Raw genomic sequence first — 20,092 nt, 5'->3', positions numbered from 1 at the left:
TTCTGTATGCTCTTTTTGATCAAACCTTAGTCATAAAAAGAATCAATGAGATTGCTATCTAGTCTAAGGAAAGATTCCTTCTTCTTCCTGCATGTATGTGTATTTTAATGAATACACCACTCATGTGCAGAAAGAAAGAAACTGTCTATTTCATTAATTCTAGATTTTTCACATTGTTCAAGTTCCAAAAGGGAATATTTCTTCTATTTTTGCAGGTCTTATTTTATTAGCTACAAAAGTGAAATAACAGTTCATTTAACTATGTCAAAAGCAATAGAGACTCACTGCTATTTGCTTTCTTTTGTATAAATGTTAATACATTTTTTTTTTTAAACATCTTTATTGGGGTATAATTGCTTTACAATGGTGTGTTAGTTTCTGCTTTATAACAAAGTGAATCAGTTATACATATACATATGTTCCCATATGTCTTCCCTCTTGCGTCTCCCTCCCTCCCACTCTCCCTATCCCACCCCTCCAGGCTGTCACAAAGCACCGAGCTAATATCCCTGTGCCTTGCGGCTGCTTCCCCCTAGCTATCTACCTTACTACGTTTGTTAGTGTGTATATGTCCATGACTCTCTCTCGCCCTGTCAAAGCTCACCCTTCCCCCTCCCCATATCCTCAAGTCCGTTCTCCAGTAGGTCTGCGTCTTTATTCCTGTCTTACCCCTAGGTTCTTCATGACATTTTTTTTCCCCTTAAATTCCATATATATGTGTTAGCATACGGTATTTGTCTTTTTCTTTCTGACTTACTTCACTCTGTATGACAGACTCTAGGTCTATCCATCTCATTACAAATAGCTCAATTTCATTTCTTTTTAAGGCTGAGTAATATTCCATTGTATATATGTGCCACATCTTCTTTATCCATTCATCCGATGATGGGCGCTTAGGTTGTTTCCATCTCCGGGCTATTGTAAATAGAGCTGCAATGAACATTTTGGTACATGACTCTTTTTGAATTTTGGTTTTCTCAGGGTATATGCCCAGTAGTGGGATTGCTGGGTCATATGGTAATTCTATTTGTAGTTTTTTAAGGAACCTCCATACTGTTCTCCATAGTGGCTGTACCAATTCACATTCCCACCAGCAGTGCAAGAGTGTTCCCTTTTCTCCACACCCTCTCCAGCATTTATGGTTTCCAGATTTTTTGATGATGACCATTCTGACCAGTGTGAGGTGATATCTCATTGTAGTTTTGATTTGCATTTCTCTAATGATTAATGATGTTGAGCATTCTTTCATGTGTTTGTTGGCAATCTGTATATCTTCTTTGGAGAAATGTCTATTTAGGTCTTCTGCCCTGTTTTGGATTGGGTTGTTTGTTTTTTTGTTATTGAGCTACATGAGCTGCTTATAAATTTTGGAGATTAATCCTTTGTCAGTTGCTTCATTTGCAAATATTTTCTCCCATTCTGAGGGTTGTCTTTTGGTCTTGTTTATGGTTTCCTTTGCTGTGCAAAAGCTTTGAAGTTTCATTAGGTCCCATTTGTTTATTTTTGTTTTTATTTCCATTTCTCTAGGAGGTGGATCAAAAAGGATCTTGCTGTGATTTATGTCATAGAGTTTTCTGCCTATGTTTTCCTCTAAGAGTTTGATAGTGTCTGGCCTTACATTTAGGTCTTTAATCCATTTTGAGCTTATTTTTGTGTATGGTGTTAGGGATTGTTCTAGTCTCATACTTTTACATGTACCTGTCCAGTTTTCCCAGCACCACTTATTGAAGAGGCTATCCTTTCTCCACTGTACATTCCTGCCTCCTTTATCAAAGATAAGGTGACCATATGTGCATGGGTTTATCTCTGAGCTTTCTATCCTGTTCCACTGATCTATATTTCTGTTTTTGTGCCAGTACCATACTGTCTTGATTACTGTAGCTTTGTAGGATAGCCTGAAGTCAGGGAGCCTGATTCCTCCAGCTCCGTTTTTCGTTCTCAAGATTGCTTTGGCTATTCGGGGTCTTTTGTGTTTCCATACAAATTGTGAAATTTTTTGTTCTAGTTCTGTGAAAAATGCCAGTGGTAGTTTGATAGGGATTGCATTGAATCTGTAGATTGCTTTGGGTAGTAGAGTCATTTTCAGAATGTTGATTCTTCCAATCCAAGAACGTGGTATATCTCTCCATCTGTGTGTATCATATTTAATTTCTTTCATCAGTGTCTTATAATTTTCTGCCTACAGGTCTTTTGTCTCCTTAGGTAGGTTTATTCCCAGATATTTTATTCTTTTTGTTGCAATAAATGGGAGTGTTTTGTTGATTTCACTTTCAGATTTTTCATCATCAGTGTATAGGAATGCCAGAGATTTCTGTGCATTAATTTTGTATCCTGCTACTTGGCGTGTTTCTCCTGCTACTTTACCAAATTCATTGATTAGCTCTAGTAGTTTTCTGGTAGCATCTTTAGGATTATCTATGTATAGTATCATGTCATCTGCAAACAGTGACAGCTTTACTTCTTCTTGTCCGATTTGGATTCCTTTTATTTCCTTTTCTTCTCTGATTGCTGTGGCTAAAACTTCCAAAACTATTTTGAATAAGAGTGGTGAGAGTGGGCAACCTTGTCTTTTTCCTGATCTTAGTGGAAATGCTTTCAGTTTTTCACCATTGAGGATGATATTTGCTGTGGGTTTGTCATATGTGGCCTTTATTATGTTGAGGAAAGTTCCCTCTGTGCCTACTTTCTGCAGGGTTTTTATCATAAATGGGTGTTGAATTTTGTCGGAAGCTTTCTCTGCATCTATTGAGATGATCATATGGTTTTTCTCCTTCAATTTTGTTAATATGGTATATCACATTGATTGATTTGCATATATTGAAGAATCCTTGCATTCCTGGGATAAACCCCACTTGATCATGGTGTGTGATCCTTGTAATGTGCTGTTGGATTCTGTTTGCTAGTATTTTGTTGAGGATTTTTGCATCTATGTTCATCAGTGATATTGGCCTGTAGTTTTCTTTCTTTGTGACATCCTTGTCTGGTTTTGGTATCAGGGTGATGGTGGCCTCGTAGAATGAGTTTGGGAGTGTTCCTCCCTCTGCTATATTTTGGAAGTGTTTGAGAAGGATAGGTGTTAGCTCTTCTCTAAATGTTTGATAGAATTCGCCTGTGAAGCCATCTGGTCCTGGGCTTTTGTTTGTTGGAAGATTTTTAATCACAGTTTCAATTTCAGTGCTTGTGATTGGTCTGTTCATATTTTCTGTTTCTTCCTGATTCAGTCTTGGCAGTTTATGCACTTCTAAGAATTTGTCCATTTCTTCCAGGTTGTCCATATTATTGGTATAGAGTTGCTTGTAGTAATCTCTCATGATCTTTTGTATTTCTACAGTGTCAGTTGTTACTTCTCCTTTTTCATTTCTAATTCTATTGATTTGAGTCGTCTCCCTTTTCTTCTTGATGAGTCTGGCTAATGGCTTATCAATTTCGTTTACCTTCTCAAAGAACCAGCTTTTAGTTTTATTGATCTTTGCTATCATTTCCTTTATTTCTTTTTCATTTATTTCTGATCTGATCTTTATGATTTCTTTCCTTCTGCTAACTTTGGGGGGTTATTTGTTCTTCTTTCTCTAATTGCTTTAGGTGCAAGGTTAGGTTGTTTATTCGAGATGTTTCCTGTTTCTTAAGGTAGGATTGTATTGCTATAAACTTCCCTCTTAGAACTGCTTTTGCTGCATCCCATAGGTTTTGGGTCGTCATGTTTCCATTGTCATTTGTTGCTAGATATATTTTTATTTCCTCTTTGATTTCTTCAGTGATCACTTCGTTATTAAGTAGTGTATTGTTTAGCCTCCATGTATTTTTTACAGATCTTTTCCTGTAATTGATATCTAGTCTCATAGCATTGTGGTCGGAAAAGATACTTGATACAATTTCAATTTTCTTAAATTTACCAAGGCTTGATTTGTGACCCAAGATATGTTCTATTCTGGAGAATGTTCCATGAGCACTTGAGAAAAATGTGTATTCTGTTGTTTTTGGATGGAATGTCCTATAAATATCAATAAGTCCATCTTGTTTAATGTATCATTTAAAGCTTGTGTTTCCTTATTTATTTCCATTTTGGATGATCTGTCCATTGGTGAAAGTGGGGTGTTAAAGTCCCCTACTATGAATGTGTTACTGTCAATCTCCCCTTTTATGGCTGTTAGTATTTGCCTTATGTATTGAGGTGCTCCTATGTTGGGTGCATAAATATTTATAATTGTTATATCTTCTTCTTGGATCAATCCCTTTATCATTATGTAGTGTCGTTCTTTGTCTCTTCTAATAATCTTTATTTTAAAGTCTATTTTGTCTGATATGAGAATTGCTACTGCAGCTTTCTTTTGGTTTCCATTTGCATGGAATATCTTTTTCCATCCCCTTACTTTCAGTCTGTATGTGTCTCTAGATCTGAAGTGGGTCTCTTGTAGACAGCATATATACGGGTCTTGTTTTTGTATCCATTCAGCCAGTCTGTGTCTTTTGGTGGGAGCATTTAATCTATTTACATGTAAGGTAATTATCGATATGTATGTTCCTATTCCCATTTTCTTAATTGTTTTGGGTTCGTTATTATAGGTCTTTTCCTTCTCTTGTGCTTCTTGCCTAGAGAAGTTCCTTTAGCATTTGTTGTAAAGCTGGTTTGGTGGTGCTGAACTCTCTCAGCTTTTGCTTGCCTGTAAAGGTTTTAATTTCTCCATCAAATCTGAATGAGATCCTTGCTGGGTAGAGTAATCTTGGTTGTAGGTTTTCCTCCTTCATCACTTTAAATATGTCCTGCCAGTCCCTTCTGGCTTGCAGAGTTTCTGCTGAAAGATCAGCTCTTAACCTTATGGGGATTCCCTTGTGTGTTATTTGTTTTTTTTCCCTTGCTGCTTTTAATACGTTTTCTTTGTATTTAATTTTTGACAGTTTGATTAATATGTGTCTTGGCGTGTTTCTCCTTGGATTTATCCGGTGTGGGACTCTCTGTTCTTCCTGGACTTGATTAACTATTTCCTTTCCCATATTAGGGAAGTTTTCAACTATAATCTCTTCAAATATTTTCTCAGTCCCTTTCTTTTTCTCTTCTTCTTCTGGAACCCCTATAATTCGAATGTTGGTGCATTTAATGTTGTCCCAGAGGTCTCTGAGACTCTCCTCAATTCTTTTCATTCTTTTTTCTTTATTCTGCTCTGCAGTAGTTATTTCCACTATTTTATCTTCCAGCTCACTTATCCGTTGTTCTGCCTCAGTTATTCTGCTATTGATCCCATCTAGAGTATTTTTAATTTCATTTATTGTGCTGTTCATCATTGCTTGTTTCATCTTTATTTCTTCTAGGTCCTTGTTAAATGTTTCTTGCATTTTGTCTATTCTATTTCCAAGATTTTGGATCATCTTTACTATCATTATTCTGAATTCTTTTTCAGGTACACTGCCAATTTCCTCTTCATTTGTTAGGTCTGGTGGGTTTTTATCTTGCTCCTTCATCTGCTGTGTGTTTTTCTGTCTTCTCATTTTGCTTATCTTACTGTGTTTGGGGTCTCCTGTTTGCACGCTGCAGGTTCGTAGTTTCCGTTGTTTTGGTGTCTGTCCCCAGTGGGTAAAGTTGGTTCAGTGGGTTGTGTATGCTTCCTGGTGGAGGGGACTACTGCCTGTGTTCAGGTGGATGAGGCTGGATCTTGTCTTTCTGGTGGGCAGGTCCACGTCTGGTGGTGTGTTTTGGGGTGTCTGTGGACTTATTATGATTTTAGGCAGCCTCTCTGCTAATGGGTGGGGTTGTGTTCCTGTCTTGCTAGTTGTTTGGCATAGGGTGTCCAGCACTGTAGCTTGCTGGTCGTTGAGTGAAGCTGGGTGCTGGTGTTGAGATGGAGATCTCTGGGAGATTTTTGCCGTTTGATATTATGTGGAGCTGGGAGGTGTCTTGTGGACCAGTGTCCTGAAGTTGGCTCTCCCACCTCAGAGGCATAGCACTGACTCCTGGCTGCAGCAACAAGAGCCTTTCATCCACATGGCTCAGAATAAAAGGGATAAAAGGTAGAAAGAAAGGAAGAAAGAAGGAAAGAAAGAAAGAAAGAAAGAAGGAAAAAGTTATTAAAATAAAAAATAATTATTAAGAAAAATAATTTTTTTTAAAAAGTAAAAACAAAAAAACGGACGGATAGAACCCTAGGACAAATGGTGAAAGCAAAGCTGTACAGACAAAATGTCACATTGAAGCATACACATACACACTCGCAAAAAGAGGAAATGGGGAAAAAATAATAAATCTTGCTCTCAAAGTCCGCCTCCTCAATTTAGGATGATTCGTTGTCTATTCATGTATTCCACAGATGCAGGGTACATCAAGTTGATTGTGGAGATTTAATCCGCTGCTTCTGAGGCGGCTGGGAGAGATTTCCCTTTCTCTTCTTTGTTCGCACGGCTCCCGGGGCTCAGCTTTGGATTTGGCCCCGCCTCTGCATGTAGGTCGCCGGAGGGCGTCTGTTCTTTCTTCAGACAAGACGGGGTTAAAGGAGCCGCTGATTTGGAGGCTCTGGCTCACTCAGGCCGGGGGGTGGGGAGAGGGGCACGGAGTGCGGGGCGGGCCTGCGGCGGCAGAGGCCGGCGTGACGTTGCACCAGCCTGAGGCGCGCCGTGCGTTCTCCCGGGGAAGTTCTCCCTGGATCCCGCGACCCTGGCAGTGGCGGGCTGCACAGCGTCCCTGGAAGGAAGGCGTGGAGAGTGACCTGTGCTCACACACAGGCTTCTTGGTGGCGGCAGCAGCAGCCTTAGCGTCTCCCGCCCGTCTCTGGGGTCTGCGCTTTTAGCCGCGACTCGCGCCCGTCTCTGGAGCTCCTTTAAGCAGCGCTCTTAATCCCCTCTCCTCACGCACCAGGAAACAAAGAGGGAAGAAAAGTCTCTTGCCTCTTCGGCAGCTCCAGACTTTTCCCCCGGACTCCCTCCCAGCTAGCCGTGGTGCACTAACCCCTTCAGGCTGTGTTCCCGCCGCCAACCCCAGTCCTCTCCCTGTGATCTGACGGAAGCCAGAGCCTCAGCTCCCAGACCCGCCCGCCCCGGCAGGTGAGCAGACAAGCCTCTCGAGGTGGTGAGTGCCGGTCGGCACTGATCCTCTGTGTGGGAATCTCTCCGCTTTGCCCTCCGCACCCCTGTGACTGCGCTCTCCGCCGCAGCGCCGAAGCTTTCCCCCTCCGCCGCCTGCAGTCTCCGCCCGAGAAGGGGCTTCTAGTGTGTGGAAACCTTTCGTCCTTCACAGCTCCCTCACGCTGGTGCAGGTCCCGTTCCTATTCTTTTGTCTCTGTTTTTCCTTTTTTCTTTTGCCCTACCCAGGTACGTGGGGGAGTTTCTTGCTTTTTGGGAAGTCTGAGGTCTTCTGCCAGCGTTCAGGAGGTGTTCTGTAGGAGTTCTTCCACGTGTAGATGTATTTCTGATGTATCTGTGGGGAGGAAGGTGATCTCCGCGTCTTAACTCTTCCGCTATCTTCCTCCGACTTCAAGCCTCCTTTCTTTTACAACATGAATTCAAAAGAATCTGTAGTGTGCATTGGTGGTATAGTGGTGAGCATAGCTGCCTTCCAAAATAATCTATCATGCAAGTCTAGAATTTCCATAAACTTTAAATGGAAAAATATATGTTTAAACACAAATACACTTTCATTATATTTTTAGCCATAAAAGAATAGACACATACTATATATAAATGTTAGTACATAATCATCTATATAAAGTCAAATCAATGCATACATTTAGCTATAATATTCAGATAATAGACACATTAACACAGAATGGTGAGAAGGGTATATAATTCTTAAATTTCAAATAATGCAAAAATTCATAATTTAAAGAGTGAATAATGACCTTGGAGTTGTGAAGACTGGATTTTGGTGAATACTTCTGCCACTGGTATGGTCTGATATTTATTTAGAAGTGTTTGTGGCATACTACATCAGGAATATGGTGATGAACAAGGCTAACATCATTTCTGTCCTGAGGGAACTTATAATCAGGGTCAGTGACTTGAGCAAATCACTTTTCCATCCTGAGTTCTTCTGACTTTAAAACAACATTCATTTAATTACACAAATATCTTCCAGATATTTATTAGAGATTGTCCGAGTGTTATAAGAGGTAAAAAATAAATTTTACATAGCTCCTAATTTCAAGGAGCTTATATTTTATGCATAAATAACTATGAAGATAGAGTGTATGAAGCCCCACAGAAAGATCTGGCTAAGATGCCATGGGAAGGAAAAATGCAAAGGATTTCCAGATAGTGAAATCAAGGCTTCCTTGAATAAAAAACTTTTGAATTGAGTCTTAGGAGATGTAAAAGATTTGTAAGTGTTGATGATGAAGGGAAAACGGGAATTCTAAGCAGAGAGCATAGAAGAAGACTTGAGGAGGGGAGGACACAGGCAAATATATAACATGGTCCTGTATGGCTGAGTGTAGTGTGGGTGTGAATACTTTGTGTGTTCTCTCCTCCTTTCTGTTAGTGGCCCGGTCTGGTGAAATCCTCATTTATGAAGAGGCTCAGTCCAAATCTTGCCTCACTGATAAGTACTGTGTCTGGCTTTTTAATCCTCTCCATTGTATAGATGGGTTCTGGCTAAACAGATGTTGACTTGAATTGAGTTGGCATCATGAGAAATTGTGATTGCAAGAATGGGTTGGAACCAGATATCGAGGATCTTGAATGCCACATTTAGAAACTTAAAACCACTGAATGTGTCTATTATATTCCCCTGAATATAATAATAATAGTTAATAATTTTTGTTCTGGGCACTATTTTAAGGACTGTGTCGATTTTATTTTATATAGTCTTCATAATAAACTGATGACATAGGCAATACTATTATTCTCATGTTAGAGAAAATGAGGCCTAGTGTTTCAGGGACTGGCCCAGAATCCGAGTGGGTCAGTGGTGGAGGCAGAATTTGAACCCTGGTAACTTGACTCCAGAATTAATGCTCTTAACTACTATGCAGAACTTTGCTTGAGAAAAAGGAATTTTGCAGAAATATCCAAGGTGAATCAGAAGGAAGAGGCCTGATCAAGGATCTAAATTTGGAGGCAACTGCAACAGGAAAAGGAAAGCCAAAATGATTATGGTGATTGGAGGTGAAAAGGAAAAAGAAGGGATATGTTTGTTGTTCATTCAGAATTAAAAGAGTTGGTAAATTATTCCACGTGGGAAGGAGAGAAGTGAAAGACTGTGAGAGTTTGAACCCACATTTCTGGGAGGAGGGCAGTCTTATTCACAAAAAAATGGAAAACCAGGAAAGAAGCAAGTTCAGTAGGGGAGATGATAATTCTGTGATCATGATACAATTTATTTATTATTTATAAATTACTCAAGTCTGAGTGTGACATCCTTTCATTATTTCTATTCCTTAGGGGGAAGGCACTATTTATAAAACAGTACAGTTTATTATGTGCCATTGTTGTCATTTGTATTCTGGTTTTGCAGATATACTTTTTTTCAAAATCAAATCGACTTATTTTGGAAAATAAACAGCATATTTATAAGTTGATTTTGTTAGAGGTGTAAAATGAAAGCTAGAATTTTCACAAAAATATACTTTAGAAGGGAACAGACCATCATATCAAAAATAAGTATTTTCACCTTTGGTTCCTCAATGAATAACCAAAAAACCCCAGTATGTTATTTGAGAAAATCAGTGTTCTTATATATTTTTAACCTTGAAAAAGTTATTCAACCTCAATAAATCTGTTTCCTCACCTGTAAAATGGGAACAATATTGAGAGTAATCTCATAGAGATGTTGTGAGTATTCAGTGAGATATCATGTGAAATCTTTGCACAGCATTATCATCTAGTAAGACCCCATAAAAATTTTACCTACCATTGTTATATTATTACTGTCAGTTCTTATATTCACTGAATTTCCTCACAGTCTATGCCTCACTGGAAAAAGATGAGCATATCTAATATTCGTTGAGAAGTAACATATAACTGTTGTTTTAGAACCATAATTATAACTCTTAAACTATTCTTTCTTAGACCTGTAACTGTTAACATTTGCTTTAATTTATTGTTTGAAAGGGAGAGAAATAGGAACTGATTTGTACACTTTTATAGTCAGAACTCATACTTCACACTATCCATTCAGCACTCTGGGTTTGATGTAAAAACAGTAAGGAAAGAGAGAATGAGGTAACACTGACAAAGAAGAGTGAAATATATTCTAAAACAGCGGGTCTTCGCCATGCTCAGATGCTGAAACACATGGAACTATACTGTTATCATCTGAAACAACCAAATGGAATTTTTAAACGATGTACACTTTTGACGTGTTTAATTCCATCTTAAAATCTGGGAATAATTTTACTACATTAAAACATTACTGTGCAAATTAAAAACGCTATAAAATCACAGCTCTGTGAACAGAAGTCCGCAAAAAATAAAAGTGCTTGAATTAAGTAATCATGCGTGATTTTTTGAGTTCTTCCAGTAACAGGTTTTGCCACTCATTTTATTATCTTTTAATGATCAAGATGTTTAACAAAAATAAAATTCAGAAAAATTTAGCTCACAATTTATTAATAAAATAAGATGAACTGAAGTCAATATGATCAATCAATTTCTCTTTTCTTCCCATTCAGAATGGGAATACTGACATTGTTTTTTGTTTGTTTTTGTAGCTGGAGAACACAGTCCTGCTTGTCAACCACCAGTGTTCCATGTGAGCATAGTTCTGAATCACAACCTAGAAGTGAGAACGGAAAGAAGCCCTACTTAAGGGTAAGTCGGGCTTCTGTGGCTTTAATTGCAACACTTTAAAAAAAGACATAGAGGTGATATTTTCCTGTGGGTATAATAAGAATCAATGGTGAGATGTAGCTGCCAAGAAAACTAATTGGACAGACTACAGTAACAGCAAAATCGTCGCTAGAGCAAAAGAGATGGCATTTCTTCCCGTTCTGTAATCGAGAGGCAACATCCAGATTATTACATTCAGTTCAGAATATAGAATTTTAAATTGGGTAGAAATAAACAAGTGTACTTTCAGGATTTTGCCACCAGAGCCATGAACTACAAGCGCACCAATAAGTGCCTCATTTCTACACCCTGTTAACCGAGACTCCCCCAACCCCAGCAAACCACCCTTGACCCAGGCCTGCAGCAGGAAAGGGGAGAATCAGGAGAATAGGGCAGGAAACATGAACTCAATAAAATGTAAACCTATTATTTAGTAGCCGGAGATGCTCCTGAACATGAGCAGACCTATCATCTGTACCTGCAGTGCTCAATATTGTAGCTGCCCATAGGTTATAGGTGGTCATGAGCTCTTAAAATGGATAGTCTGAATAGATAGGAGCTGTGCATGTGAAATACACACTAAATTTTAAAGTTTTATGTGAAAAAAATGCAAAATATTGCACTTATAATTTTTATATTGATTGATTTTATATATTTTATATATTGTATATGTTGATTGATTAAGCCGATATCATGTTTGGGGTATTTTGACTTAAATAAAATATATTATTAAATTTAATCTTCCCCATTTCTGTTTATAGTTTTTAATGTGGCTACTAAAAAATTTCAAATACGTTTATGCTTTACATTATGTTTCTACTGGACAACGTTCTTCTAGACTGGATCAAATTTTCTTTTTCTGTAAAGAACTAGATGTTAAAACTATTTTACACTTGTGTCTGTCACAATTATTCAACTCTACATGGTGCGCTAACAGCAATAGGCAGTATGTCACCAAATGAATGTGGCTGTATCCCAATAAAGCTTTATTTATGGATATTAAATTGTAAATGCCATACATTTTCATGTACTATGAAATATTACTTTTTCTTTCTTTCAAACAATTTTAAAATGCAAAAGCTATTTATTGGCCTATAGAAACAGGCTGCTCATGGGCCATAGTTTGCCAACCCCTGTTCTAGACCTTACTCTGCACTTATTAACTTTGGCCCTTACTAAAATGACTTAGTCTGTATCCTTATTTAAAAATTGTAACGTTTACAGCTTAATTATAGAGTCCCCCCCTCCCCCACCAAGCTGTTGAGTTTCAAGTGACATGACAGGTAAATAACTTTACAACTTGATACAAAGATAAAATAGGCCAAGAAGAGAATAAACTGTTTCTAAAAGTAGTAAAGTTCCTGATATTAGAAGTGTTTAAACAGAGGGAAGTTTCTAGAAAAGGATTTTGTAGACGAAAATTAAATACTAAGTGTATGATTTAATTCAATGTGTAATAACTCCCTTACAAACCACAAACACGTTTTGTTTTGTTTTGTTGTTATACATTAACTCAATCTTAGTTGATATGTTGTGGCAAAAATTCAACAAAAGATCTCAGAGTTCAGGTTCTGACTCCTATCATAGAAATAATCAATTTATTATATTGAAAATCATCAATTCATCGAAGATTTAGTAGGAATCTCAAATCTGATGGATTGCATTTCTTTCCATTTTGGTAGTAGAATATGGTAAGGTTTTAACACAAGGAAATAAGATTATGGAAAGTAGATTGGTATAATTCTTCCTTTTATCTATCAGAGTAATATTAGTGAATTATCTGCAATTTATTTGAACATATAACCAATGACTGAAAATAAGTTGAAAATTAATATTTTAAGTGTACTTTTAATAAATACCCTCCCAATGTTTTGATCCTGTTTGCCAATTCCTTCATGCTCTTCAGCTGAGTTATAAGTATAGAATGTGTGATGCAGTTACAAAGAGTTTATATTTCTTGGGTTAATAAATTGGTCTCAATCACTAATGGATTCTTTATACTGATTGAATTTGCATGTTGAATTGGTTGAAATTGCCTGACCATATTTCAAGGTTAAATACAAAAGTATGTCGAGCTATTAATTTTGTGTTGCTGTTGTTGGTTTGAATGATGTAGGTAGTTGAAGCTAGAGCAGGAGATTAAATTAATTTCTGCCTTCATCTTAGCCCAGCCTTTCTCTGTGTATAATGTATCTGTGACATTTGTCCTCATTCTGGGAGAAAATGAGGAAAACTCATCAGAATGAACGACCAGTCCTCATTAAACTGATGATTTGGGGGGAGATTTCCTTTGATTCAATGCAATGAAACATTACCTTCCCGAAGAATGAGCTTAGCAATGGGAAATCTAAAAGTGAATGTACACCAACCAAGATCAATCAAATCATCCTAACTATTTCAAGGGCAAAAAGGATAACAATAGAGTATCTTCCAGCTGCTGACAAAGAAATCAACATGTCTGATGTTTGTTCCCACCTGTGAGGAGCAAATACTTCCAATAGATGCTCTGCTTTCTCAAATCCACATGAGCTGGACATTTACTAATTTGTTCTAAGGGCTAGAATAAATGGGGTAGTTTTTACATTTTTAATTATAAAATGCAATCCTATGTAAATATCCTGAGACTAGACCATAAGATTCTCTCACAGTCTCTCCAGAGAGTAAAATTTCAGTTGCAGAACAACTCTAATCCTTAAAGCGTTTATGAAAACTTAGGTGGAAGACAGGACAAATAAGCCTTTGCAAACAAGCTCCAAGGGAATATATGTAGCCCACATCCATCATTCGCAGTGTATCTCCTGTTACACACAAATTCATCTTAGAGAAAGGGAGAAGCAGCCCCTATTGATTTTCTTCATATCTCCAGGGATAGAACTTCAAAATTGGTCAATTACAGTATTTCAGATTTCCTTGTTGCTCACCTGGGCATACAATATTTGTCGTAACTAGTAGGCAGAAGTATATTTTCTCCAGTTAATGTTTATATTCATGGCTGTGTGTAAATCAAAATTAGAAGTCAGCTTTTGTTTCCAATATATACTTTAGAAAAAATATTTTGTTATATTGTGGTTTGTGATTATGAAAGTAACATATGCACCCTCTAGAGACTTTGGAAAATACTCAAACAAAAAATTTTAAAATCCCTTATATCCCTACTACCTAGAAATAACTACTATTTATTTTCAAATACATTTCTTTTCAGTCTTTTTTTCATACTTTTTCATTAATTTATTCAGTTAATATGTATAATGCCCAATACATACCAAGCTTCACACTATCATTTGGACACATGATGGTGAATGAAAGAGACATTGTTTTTGCATGTACAAAATTTACCATTTAGTCAGAGACAAGCGAACTGATGCAAAATAATGTGCTCTGTGCCTTAATAGAATGAGTCAGAATATGATAGTCACACGTGAAATGAAAAAATTGTCCAGACTTGGGGGACAATAGGGAAGGTTTATAGGAAAAATATTGACTATAGGCCTAAGATTGGGTAGCATTTAGTCAGATAAAGAGGAAGGAGAGAGGTGGAAGAGCGTTGACTAAGAGGAAAGACGCAGGTAAAATGTCTGGTGGGTGTTCTAGGAAGTAAATAGCTGATGATTATGGCTTCAGAGGGTGAAGAGGAGATTGGAAAAAAGTGAGGCCCACACAGCGACAGAAGCCATATGTGGCAATCCATGGAAATAATGTATATTCACTAGGCTATAAGCTAAGAAACTCTAAAAAGAGACCTCATATACAGTATCTCAAACAAAATGGAAGCTTATTTTTCTCTCATGCACCCATACGAAGAAAGGTGAATGATCTTTGTGGGTAGCCAGCTCTACTCAACCCGATCATCTAGAGACTTAAGTTCCTTCTTTCTTGGGGCTCCTTCATTCCCTAGGGTGCCGTCTACATAGCCATACGGTCCATTAGCTCCCTTGCACCACATCTAGTTTCCACCCTGCAGGAGGAAGTGAGGAAATAGACAATACGTAATTTCCTTTTAAGACACTGACAATTGTCTACATTCCATTGTTGAGAAATTGGTAACATGAGCACCTTGGGAAATGGTACCTCCAGTTCCGAGGGCAGAATGCCTGCTCACTTAAATTTTGAAAGAAAAATTCTGTACTAAAAAGAACAGGAGAATATGTGCCTCACCACGATTTGAAGTCTGGATTGTATTTTAAGAATAACGGAAGGCCACGGAAAATTTTGAACAAGGAGATATTATTGTCGGATATGAATTGTAGAACTTGACCATAGAGTGGAAGATGAATTGGAGGCTAACAGGAATGGAGACAGGACTACTAGCTGACAGGCTGTGTGACGAAACAAATTCAGGCAAGGGATAATGGCGTTTTGGGCTAGGACAGAGGCAGAGGAATTACGAGGAAAGCAGCAGTTCATTTATGAGTCAGAATGAGTCATTTATGAGGCAGAATTGCAGGGCTGGATGCATCGTTTCATGTGGAGGGTAATCGTGAGGGAGAGCGAGAAGTCAAAACGTCTGGCTTGGTAACTGGTGGGATGGTGCCACTCCCTGATTATATCCGTGGGTTTCCACTATTTCAGAGATCACCACAAAATCTAGTAGCTTAAAATAACAACTCTTTATTTAGCTTTGATTGTGTGGGTCAACTGGGCAGGGCTCAATTAAGCCATATTCTGCTAATCTCAGCTGGACTGATGCATCTTAGGCCACCTGTGGGTCAACTAGGATTCTGGAGGTGAAGTGGTATGACAAGGACATCTTGGATTCAAGTTTTCCATCAGTCAGCAGATTAGACTTACTGGGCTTATTCACGTGGTGCCAGCAGATTCTAAGAGCACAAAGAATGGAAGTGACCCTATGCACGAGCACTTTTTTGTTTTTGGTACACGGGCCTCTCACTGTTGTGGCCTCTCGCGCAGGCCCAGCGGCCATGGCTCACGGGCCCAGCCGCTCCGCGGCATGTGGGATCTTCCCGGACCGGGGCACGAACCCGTGTCCCCTGCATCGGCAGGCGGACTTTCAACCACTGTGCCACCAGGAAAGCCCTCGAGCACTTTTAAAGTCTCTGCTTGTATCCTGTATGCTTTGGTCTCATTGAACTGTGCAAGGCACACAGTCACACCCAGTCACTGTGGAAAGGAGCCATGAAAACCTTGAGGGCTATTGTTGCAAGAATCTGTAAACCTGATATAGAAAACAATGCACAGGGTGTATTGGAAAAAATTTCACTGACCTTGAATTTTGGAAATAGGGAGAGTAGAGGTTCTTTCTGGGAACCAAATCTGTATAATTTTGAATATCACTTCACCTCTTTGGACTTCATTTTCTGCATCCCTAGAGACTGAGTTTGATTTAACCCAATGTCTAAGATTTATGACACTGATTAATATTTTGTTATGATAACATAAGCAAAAGGCCATCTTGAAACTTGGACTGTCAGATCTGGTTTCTTTCAAATAGAGGGAAAAAAAATGGAGTAACTAAAGTCTTTGTTCTATTGGGTTATTCTGTTCTATTGACCTGTGATTCCACAATTTGACACTGACTGTCCAATTGTCATTTGCCACATTGGCTTTATGTTAATATTTATTTGTTTATAGAAACCAGTGTATCAGCATTAGTCAGCAAGTAAATGATCTTATTCTGTATAACTTTTATTTAAAAATATAGATAAATGATGAGTTTGAAATGTGTTCTTTAATGTTCATCACAGCTTCTGGAACATATTTTGTTTCCTAGGTTATACTTGTGACCTATTTAGTAACATTAACTGTAAATCTGTGACTAGCCAACCTGTTGCTGAAACTCGGCCTCTGTTCACCGATGCAGAATAGAAATGCAGAAATAGTTTTGGGTGAAGTAGGAAAGTCTAGCTTTATTGCTTTGCCAGGCAAAAGGGCCTACAGAGAGCGAACGCCCTCAAGACTGTGTGTCCAGCCCTGGAGCGGGTAGTGAGGAATCTTACAGTGTTCAAGGAGCAGGGCGTGGTCAGCTCGTGGACCTTCTTCTGATTGGTCGGTGGTGAGGTAATCAGGAGTCAGCATCATCAACCTTCTGGTTCCAGCTGGTTTGGGGTCTATTAGCTTGTGGGCAGCAGACAGTTAACTTCTTCCACCTGGTGGGGGTTTCAGTATCTGCAAAACGTCTCAAAGGACATGGCTCAGCATATTATCTATAGTCCTTGAGGAGGAACTAAAGGTCCTTGACTTTGTTTAATGGCTAAAGTATTATTATTTTGTATTGTTTGACTATTTTCCTTTCTTTCTGCATTTTCTCACTTCTCTGATTAAATTTATTCTTTGACTAAAGTTCTTCTACAGACAAAAGGCAGGCAGAGGACATGGATGGGAGTCTCTTCTGGGAAGGCTTCGTAGGGTCCTATTTGGTTACAAACTTGGTTTGTCTAAAGTTGGCATTTTAATTCCTGCCTAATTATGATATCAGCTGTTGTGGAAACACATGCCACCATAACCACTTAGCTTGTACTGTATATCACATGTCAAGGAACTATATAAAACCATATGATGTGATTTTAGAGCTAGAATAAACAATGTAAATAATTTTATTCAAATCACTCATTTTATAGGATGAAAGTAACACCCAGAAAACGTAAGCATATTGGGTCAAGTCATATGGTGAGAAGATCATCCACATTGTAACTCACACCTAAGTTCAACTTCATCACAAAAGTCAGCCTGGACTAGGGTCAAATTGTTTCCAACTGAATAATAGATTAATTATCTATAATAGGCAAGAAGTTGCAAAAATACTTTCTGCTAAGGCCATTGTAAGTAGATTAGAGGTAATGTGGTGTGATGGGATTGGCCTTATTATTACAAGTCTACCTTCTACCAGCCATTAAGACAAGTTACTTACTGCTTTTAACATGTCTGGTATTGAACTCAGTCCATAAGAGATTTTCCAAAAATGTTAGTTCTTTCCTTTGCCCCTTGTATGTACATCAGCTCTCTGACCCATTTGGGATGGTCTTGGATTGATTATTGTTTGGGGGAAGAGAGATAAAAATGAACAGATTTTGTTATCTATTTTTATAAAGTGAAGATTTTATGTTCCTAATTTGACAATTGTCTAAGTGAATTCTTATCATATTTCTAGATGTTATATCTTCTGAAAAATTAATGGCTAGAATATTGAACTGGGTCAGGAGATATGGATTCTAGTTCCATTTTGTCATCAGTAAACTCTGTAGTCATAAGTCTCAGTTTTCTCTGCTAACATGGGAATAAAATATATTTGCCTGGCCAACTTTACAGGGTAGTTAGAAGGGTCAAACAAATCATTTTGAAAACAAAAAATGCCAAATACCCTTCAAAAATATGAACTTGTTATTGAAACATCTAGAATAAGTATTTTTCAAACAGCCAGGGCATTATGTGATACCAACTTTTATTACACTGGCAAGCAGAGACAAAAAAGGGCATAGTGTAAACACATAGTGAAATCCAGTTTGCCATTGGGATCCTGAAAATTAAGACTCTCTCAGCACTGGATGTGGGAGGAGACCACTGAACCCTATTTCTATTCAATGTTCTCTTCTCAGATGGTTGTCTGAAACTCTAGCATCCACTGTTTAGTTAACTGACTTTCCTTCACTTTTAACCTCCCTACCCATTTTTCCATGTTTTCTTCAGTCCCTCTCCTCTTTGTCTGAAAGCCACAAGAAGTATAGCTACTTATTTCAGAACAAACGTAATATTTCATATATGTTATAGGCAGAGTGATGCAGATACCAGATACAACAAGAAACACACAACAGCTTTGGCTGTAGTTCCTTATGAATTATCAGATTATGAATTTATACACGCAGTGTTCATATACTGAAGAATATTTTACACCTTTTCATTTCGTTATGTTTCCCCTTCCTGCCAGAAAATGTGCATGTGCCTGGGTCTACAGGGGGTAAAGAACATCCATGTGGAATATTCCCCACTCAGAAGAAATAGTCTGTCCATCTTGCCTTAGATGTGATGAACTACCCATTTGTAATAGTTTCATATCGATTTCATTACTGGGCAACAAGAATGAATTGACAGAGAAAGCAATCAACACATGATGCACCCATTGGAACATCTAATATGAGATGTTGGCGCCTTCTGTCAACTCAGACAATTACCAAAGATACTCAAAGGGTAAGTGATAGCCAAAATAAGCCACATGGTTCTGTGGACCACATCCTGCATAACTATTCGTGAATGCAAAGCAGGCACAGGATGACACACTGCTCCATCAATATAACATTTCAGGTGAACGCCCTGTTTGTACTGTGTTCTTCAAGAAAACGCAGATGTTTGTGGTAAGATAAGAGCTTACTCTCTGTGTGTGTTTGAGAGAGAGAGAGAGAGTGACTGCATAGTGATTCCAAGGTATAAGAAATGTATCAGGGAAAACAATTTTTAAAAAACTAATTAAATCTAATCCTTCTCACCATGTAGATTGCCTTCTGTGCCAGAGCATGAGTTTGAAAGAGAAAACACAGACTCAGATTTCTGAGAGCTTATTGATTCATGCCTTGTAAACAGCTAACAATTAGTCTTTCATTTAACAAATATTTATTGAGCACTTGCTATGTGCAGGCACTCTATACTAAGCAATGGAGATACAAAATTTTAAAAATTAATCCTCCCATTTGCAACAACATGGCTGGGCCTTGAGCACATTACGCTATGTGAGATAAGTCAGAGAAAGACAAGCACTGTATGATATCACTTATATGTGGAATCTAAAACAGTTAAACCTGTAAAAAACAGAGAGTAAAATGGTGCTTACCAGGAGGTGTGGAAGAGGAATAAGGTTGATGGTGTTTACAGTTCCAAACTTGTAATCAGTAGTAAATAAGCCATATACATCTAATACACAGTACAATGAATATAGACAGTGATATTGTACAATATCATTACGCAGTATGATAAATACCACTACGATGGCAATCACATTACATCACAATATATAAATGTATCAAAGTAACACGCTGGACACCTTAAACTTACACAGTGTTACATACCAAATTTATTCAATAAAAACACAGACGTGATACTTCTCCTCCTGGAATTTATACTTTGGTAAGGGAGAAAGAAAATTAGGAAACCACAGTCCTCTAAACTATAATGAATCCTGTAACTGCTCTATGTAGCTGTGTGTGTGTGTGTGTGCGCACACATACACACACACTTTAAATACAATTTAAAAATTATTATGGGACCATGAAGGTGTACAAAAACAACTATTTAGAGAATTTGGTGAAATATTCAAAGATAATGGAACTTTTGAGTCTTGGAAGTCTTGTCACTGGATAGTGTTGCAACTTACCCTGTAGCACTTACACAATGTTACATA

General features: G+C 38.0%; 1 protein-coding gene across 1 annotated transcript in view; it reads left to right on the top strand.

Annotated features, from left to right (window-relative positions):
- LRRC4C (leucine rich repeat containing 4C) overlaps positions 1-20,092 on the top strand; it is a 483,245-nt gene that overhangs the window by 211,203 nt on the left and 251,950 nt on the right. The window contains exon 2 of the mRNA XM_029207040.1: positions 10,632-10,731. The gene's annotated coding sequence lies outside the window, so the exon portion shown is untranslated. The remainder of the gene's footprint in view (positions 1-10,631; positions 10,732-20,092) is intronic.

Source organism: Monodon monoceros, unplaced genomic scaffold, assembly GCF_005190385.1.
Source record: "Monodon monoceros isolate NGI ecotype Baffin Bay Population unplaced genomic scaffold, NGI_Narwhal_1 Super_Scaffold_7, whole genome shotgun sequence".
Taxonomy (NCBI): domain Eukaryota; kingdom Metazoa; phylum Chordata; class Mammalia; order Artiodactyla; family Monodontidae; genus Monodon; species Monodon monoceros.
This window is presented reverse-complemented; position numbering and strand designations above follow the sequence as displayed.